The 7205-nt window shown below is 39.5% G+C and overlaps 1 pseudogene; it reads left to right on the top strand.

The window, feature by feature from the left end:
* Positions 1–4668: 4668 nt before the first annotated feature.
* On the top strand, positions 4669–6661 carry LOC108284432 (annotated as a pseudogene).
* The last annotated feature ends 544 nt before the right edge of the window (positions 6662–7205 follow it).

The raw sequence follows: 7205 nt of genomic DNA, 5'->3' as shown, positions 1-7205 counted from the left end.
GTGGTTTGTGGCACCTATCAACCCATCACCTAGGTTTTAAGCCTCACGTGCTTCCAGCTGGTTTCTGTAGATGCTGTTCAGAAAAAAAAAGCCTCACACGCATCATCTGTCTTGATGTTCTCCCTTCCCTCGCCTCCCCCACTGACAGGCCCAGGTGTGTGATGTTCCCCTCCCTATGTCCATGTGTTCTCATTGCTCAGCTCCCACTTATGAGTGAGAACATATGATGTTTGGTTTTCTGTTTCTGTGTTACCTTGCTGAGGATGATGGCTTCCAGCTTCATCCATGTCCCTGCAAAGGACATGATCTCCTTCCTTTTTATGGTTTCATAGTATTCCACTCTGTATATGTACCACATTTTCTTTATCCAGTCTATCATTGATGGGCATTTGGGTTGGTTCCATTTCTTTGCTATTGTGAATAGTGCTGTAATAAACATGTGTGCATATGTCTTTATTATAGAATGATTTACACTCCTTTGGGTATATACCCTGTAATAAGATTGCTGTGTCAAATGGTATTTCTGGTTCTAGATACTTGAGGAATTGCCACACTGCCTTCCACAATGGTTGAACTAATTTCCATTCCCACCAACAGTGTAAAAGCATTCCTGTTTCTCCACAGCCTTGCCAGCATCTATTGTTTCTTGACTTTTTAATAATCAGCATTCTGACTGGCATGAGATGGTATCTCATTGTTTTTGATTTGCATTTCTCTAATGATCGGTGATATCGAGCCTTTCTCATGTTTGTTGGCTGAATAAATGTCTTCTTTTGGGAAGTGTCTGCCCTTTCCCCACTTTTTGATGAGGTTCTTTGGTTTTTTTCTTGTAAGTTTGTTTAAGTTTCTTGTAAATTTGGGTAAGACCTTTGTCAGATGGGTAGATTGCAAAATTTTTATCTCATTCTGTAGGTTTCCAGTTCACTCTGATGACAGTTTCTTTGTCTGTGCAGAAGCTCTTTAGTTTAATTAGATCCCGCTTGTCAATTTCAGCTTTTGTTACAATTACTTTTGCCTATTTCATTATAAAATCTTTTCCCATGCCTATGTCCTTAATGATATTGCCCAGGTTTTCTTCTAAGGTTTTTATGGTTTTTGGTTTTACATTTAAGTCTTTAATCCATCTTGAGTTAATTTTTGTATAAGGTATAGGGAAGGGATACAGTTTCAGTTTTCTGCATGTGGGTAGCCAGTTTCCCCAGCACCATTTGTTAAATAGGGAATCCTTTCCACACTGCTTGTTTTTGTCAGGTTTGTCAAAGATCAGATGGTTGTAGATATGTGGTCTTGTTTCTGAGGTCTCTATTCTGTTCCATTGATCTATATGTCTATTTTGGTACCAGTATCATGCTGTTTTGATTACTGTAGCCTTGTAGTATAGCTTGAAGTCAGGTAGTGTGATGCCTCCAGCTTTGTTCTTTTTGCTTAGGATTGTCTTGGCTCTGTGGGCTCTTTTTTTTATTGTGTCTATTTGATTATTCTCTCTTTTCTTCTTCATTAGTCTAGCTTTTGGTTCCACATGAACTTTAAAGTCATTTTTTCTAATTCTGTGAAGAATGTCAATGGCAGTTTGATGGGAATAACATTGAATCTATAAATTACTTTGGTCAGTATGGCCATTTCCATGATATCAATTCTTCCTATCTATAAGAATGGAACGTTTTTCCATTTGTTTTTGTCCTCTCTTATTTCCTTGAGCAGTGGTTCGTAGTTCTTCTTGAAGAGGTACTCAAATCCTTTCTTAGCTGTATTCCTAGGCATTTTATTCTCTTTTTAGCAATTGTAAATGGTAGTTCATTCATGATTTGGCTCTCTGCTTGTCTATTGTTGGTATACAGGAATGCTTGTGATTTTTGCACATTGATTTTGTATTCTGAGACTTTGCTGAAGTTGCTTCAGTTTAATGAGTTTTGGGGCTGAGACATGGAGTTTTCTAAACATAGGATCATGTTGTCTGCAAACAGACAATTTGACTTTCTCTCTTCCTATTTGAATACCTTTATTTATTTCTCTTGCTTGATTGCCCTGGCCAGAACTCCCAATACTATGTTGAATAGGAGTGGTGAGAGAGGGCATATTTGTTTTGTGCTGGTTTTCAAAGGGAATGCTTCCAGCTTTTGCTCATTCAATATGATATTGGCAATGGGTTTGTTATAAATAGCTCTATTTTAAGATATGTTCCATCAATACCTAGTTTATTGATAGTTTTTAACATGAAAGGATGTTGAATGTTATCAAAGGTCTTTTCTGCATCTATTGAGATAATCGTGTGATTTTTGTCATTGGTCCGTTTATGTGATGAATTATGTTTATTGATTTGCATATACTGAACCAGCCTTGCATCTCAGGGATGAAGCTGATTTGATTGCGGTGGATAAGATTTTTGATGTGCTGCTGGATTCAGTTTGCCAGTATTTTATTGAGGATTTTCTCATTGATGATCATGAGGGATATTGGCCTGAAGTTTTCTTTTTTGTTGTTGTGTTTCTGCTAGGTTTTAGCATCAGGATGATGCTGGCCTCATAAAATGTATTAGGGAGGAGTCACTCCTTTTCAATTGTTTGGAATAGTTTCTGAAGAAATGGTACCAGCTCTTCTTTGTACCTCTGGTAGAATTTGACTGTGAATCATCTGATCTTGGGCTTTTTTGATTGGCAGGCTATTTATTACTGCCTTAATTTCAGAACTTGTTATTGGTCAATTCAGGGATTTGACTTGTTCCTGGTTTAGTCTTCAGAGGTTGTATGTGTCCAGGAATTTATCAATTTCTTCTAGATTTTCTAGTTTATTTGCGTAGAGGTGTTTATACTATTCTCTGATGGTAGTTTCTATTTCTGTGGAGTCAATGGTGATATCCCTTTATCATTTTTTTATTGTATCTATTTGATTCTTCTCTCTTTTCTTCTTTATTAGTCTAGCTAATGGTCTATTTTATTAATGTTTTTCCAAAACACCAGCTCCTGGATTCATTCATTTTTTGAAGGGTTTTTCGTGTCTCCATCCCTTTCAGTTCTGCTCTGATCTTAGTTATTTCTTGTTTTCTGCTAGCTTTGGATTTGTTTGCTCTTGCTTCTCTAGTTCTTGTCATTGTGATGCTAGGGTGTTGATTTCAGATCTTTCCAGCTTTCTGATGTGAGAATTTAGTGCTATAAACTTCCCTCTTAACACTGTTTTAGCTGTGTCTCACAGATTCTGGTACATTGTCTCTTTGTTTGTTCTCATTGGTTTCAAAGAACTTCTTGATTTCTGCCTGAATTTCATAATTTACCCAGGAGTCATTCAGGAGCAGGTTATTCAATTTCCATGTAGTTGTGTGGTTTTGAGTGAGTTTCTTAACCCTGAGTTCTAATCTGGTTGCACTGTGGTCTGAGAGACTGTTTGTTATTATTTCAGTTCTTTTGCATTTGCTGAGGATTGTTTTACTTTCAGTTATGTGGTTGATTTTAGAGTAACTGCCATGTAGCACTGAGGAGAATGTATAAATTCTGTTGTTTTGGGGTGGAGAGTTCTGTAGACACTTATTAGGTCCATTTGATCTAGAGCTGAGTTCAAGTCTTGATTATTTTTGTTAATTTTCTGTCTCACTGATCTGTTGAATATTGACAGTGAGACGTTAAAGTCTTCCACTATTATTGTGTAGGAGTCTAAATCTCTTTTTGGTTCTCTAAGAATTTGTTTTATGAATCCAGTTGCTCCCGTGTGGAGTGCATATGAATTTAGTTAGTTCTTCTTGTTGAATTAATCCCTTTACCATTATGTAACACCCTTCTTTGTCTTTTTTGATCTTTGTTGGTTTGAAATCTGTTTTGTCAGAGACTAGAATTGCAATCTCTGCTTTTTTTCTGCTTTGCATTTGCTTGGTAAATATTCCTATATCCCTGTATTTTGAGCCTATGTGTGTCTTTGAAAGTGAGAGGGGTCTCTTGAATATTGCACACTGATGGGTCTTGACTCTGCAATTTGCTAATCTGTGTCTTTTAATTGGGGCATTTAGCCAATTTATATTTAAGGCTAATATTGTTATGTGTGAATTTGATTCTGTCATCATGATGCTAGCTGGTTATTTTGTACACTAGTTGACGCAGTTTCTTCATAGTGTCATTGGTCTTTATATTTTTGTGTGTTCTGGAGGGCTAGTACCAGTTTTTCCTTTCCATATTTAGTGCCTCCTTCAGGAGCTCTTGCAAGGCAGGCCTGGTGGTGGCAAATTCCCTCAGCATTTACTTGTCTGAAAAGAATTTTATTTCTCCTTCACTTAGGATGCTTAGTTTGGCCAGATATAAAATTGTGGGTTGAAAATTCTTTTCTTTAAGAATGCTGAATATTGGCCCCCACTCTCTTCTCTTGTAGGGTTTTCACTGAGAGATCCACTGTTAGTCCAATGGGTTTCCCTTTATAGGTGACCTGGCCTTTCTCTATGGCTGCCCTTAACATTTTTTCCTTAATTTCGAACTTGGAGAATCTGATGATTGCATGTCTTGGAGTTGATCTTCTTGTAGACTATCTTAGGGTGGGGTTTTCTGTATTTCCTGAATTTGAATGTTAGCGTCTCTTGCTAGGTTGGGGAAGTTTTCCTGGAAAGTATCCTGAAGTATGTATTCCAACTTGGTTGCATTCTCATCTCTTCAGGTACTCCGGTCAGTCATAGGTTTCGTCTTTTTCATAGTCCCATATATTTCTTGGAGGTTTTGTTTGTATGAAGTCTGGAGAAAGTTACTCATAAGACGTTTGGATGTCACTGTACAGTCTTTGGGCTGGTCTGACAGAGCTAAGAGTCAGAAGGAACAATTAGCCAAGGTTTACCAGTTGAAAAGTTTGGTCCTATCCCCTAAAAGTACTATTTCTGCTACCCATCTTTTGGCTGCAAGACAGCACTTGTCAAAGATTTTAAGGACAAGCAGAAGCTCTATAAGAGAAGACTGTGGTGCCAATAAGGTGTTGATGGGCAGGGTGCCTGACAGAGGTGGTAGACCCAGTGAAATCAAACCTCCACTCCCAGAGATGCCACCATGGCAGAAGAGGCAAGATAGCTCCAAGAGCAAACAGAAGGCCGAGGAGGAGAAAGAGGTGGCTATGAACATTCCTCATATGCCGGACGAAGAGGTCATGAACGAGGAGGCGGGAGAGGTGGACGTGGTGGCTATGACCATGGCGGCCAAAGGGGAGAAAGAGGAAATAACCAAAAAGAGGCTGGACAGATGGAGGGAGTGGAGGAGAAGGTAGCTACCAAGATGGTGGCTATCAAGATTCAGGTTTCCAGCCAAGTGGCTATCATGGTGGCCACAGTTGTGGCTATCAAGGTAGAGGTTATGGTGGCTTCCAGACATCTTCATATATAGGAAGCAGATACCAGGGTGGTGGCTACCAGCATGATAATAGATACCAAGATGGCAGGCACCAAGGTGATTGTGTTGTGGAGGGCAAGGTGGTTGTGCAGATCAGAGAGGAGGCTGGGGAGGAAGAGGGAGCCAGAATTATCACCAAGGGGATCAATATGAACAGCATTTCCAGCATGGAGTGCAGGGTCCATCCCTGCAGGGTCTAGTGGGTGTTCTTTTGTGTGCAGAGACGATAGATCATAGAAAAGAAAGACAAGGACATAGAGAAAAGAGAATTCAACTGGACTCGGGGGCCACTGCTACCAAGGGGTGGAGTCCAGCAGTGGCCCTGAATGCCTGGACGTGCTGATATTTATTGCATACAAGGCAGAGGGCAGGACCAGAGAGTGACTCATCTGACATGATTGGTAGGGATCAAGCAAATCACATTTTTACAACATGAGGGACCACGTGGGCACAGTTCAGGGGGTCACGCGGATACAGTACAGAGGCCCCTCCCTCTCTGATAGCCGCTGCAACGAGGGGAGGCACGTACGTCAGTGTCTTTCTATGCACTTGTCAGAGAGATCAAAGGCTTTTAGGATTCCTCTATTCTTCTCACAGCTTCTAAAAATTTACAAGGGAGCATCGGGTGGGAAAGTGGAACATGTAAGTGGACAAGGATGGTGACCATCGGAGCACAGCACCACGGAGAGGTGTTTAAGCCCCTGGATGTCTTCTTGCCAGCCTGGCTAGTGTCACACCTTCCTTGAGAGCCAGACAGAGCAGAGTTTTCTCTGAACATCCCAGTGAAAGGGAAACTCCCCCTCATGGCCTGCTAAGCAATGGGTGCCTCCCCAGGCGCGGGTGTTACCACAAGACCAGCCTGCTAAGTAATGAGTGCCTTCCCAGGTGCTGGCACTACTGCAAGGCATTTACTCTCACCTCTTGATCACTTCTCGAAATGTTCCTTCAGTTCCAAATTATATTTCACCCGATTATGTCTATACTATAAAGCTAAAATGTTCCTACTCTAACGTAAAGATTATACAGAATAAGGACATAATAAGATTGATTATATAATTGATTATGTGATTGAATCCAACATCTATTTGGTGTCATTTCTGTAACTAAATAATCAGTAAATATATCATTGCTATAACTAAGTAATTAGTAAATCTATTTGGTATCATTGCTATAACTAAGTCGTCAGTTATTTATTATGCTGGGACAGACTGTGCTTTCAGTCTCTTGCCATGGCACCTGGGTAACTTTCTTCCCACAATGGAGGTTATCAGTATAATCATTCTGGATTTGGAGAGGGAAGACATTATACTAGCTGAGGTAACTGAACCTTACATTTTGCTAGAGCTCAGGTAATAGAAACTTAGTTTCAGAATCCTGAATTCAGCACCTATTTTGAATTGTGATACCACAGGTGGCAGGCAGATTCCCGCTAGGCATAAGCATTTGTAGGTCTTCATTCAATTCTGTTGGATTTTTTTATTGGACTTACATAAAGCTATTTATTTGAGAAACATGTAACATCTCTCCTTTCTATGAAAAAAAAAAATTTTAAGGTGATTAAAATTGCCTTTAATTAACCAGTAGACTGATTCCACAGTCAGAACATGCATACTTTTTTGAAGAAATTATTTGAATAAGTAGTTTTCATGTTTTCAACATGCAGTTTTGAAAATGAGGATTCACCTAGAGTTTTTTAGATTTACTTCTAGGGAACTTTCCTCATATTAATAATCCATTTATATGTGTTTTGCTTAAAGTATTCCAATGCCTATTTTCCAAGCACAGTTCTGCCCCGGTTGGCTTTTTATTTGGAAATGTTATGCCACATGTGCTTCACGACAGGACTTTTAGGTCAGTTCC

This window comes from Cebus imitator, unplaced genomic scaffold (assembly GCF_001604975.1).
Source record: "Cebus imitator isolate Cc_AM_T3 unplaced genomic scaffold, Cebus_imitator-1.0 Scaffold14, whole genome shotgun sequence".
Taxonomy (NCBI): Eukaryota; Metazoa; Chordata; class Mammalia; order Primates; family Cebidae; genus Cebus; species Cebus imitator.
This window is presented reverse-complemented; position numbering and strand designations above follow the sequence as displayed.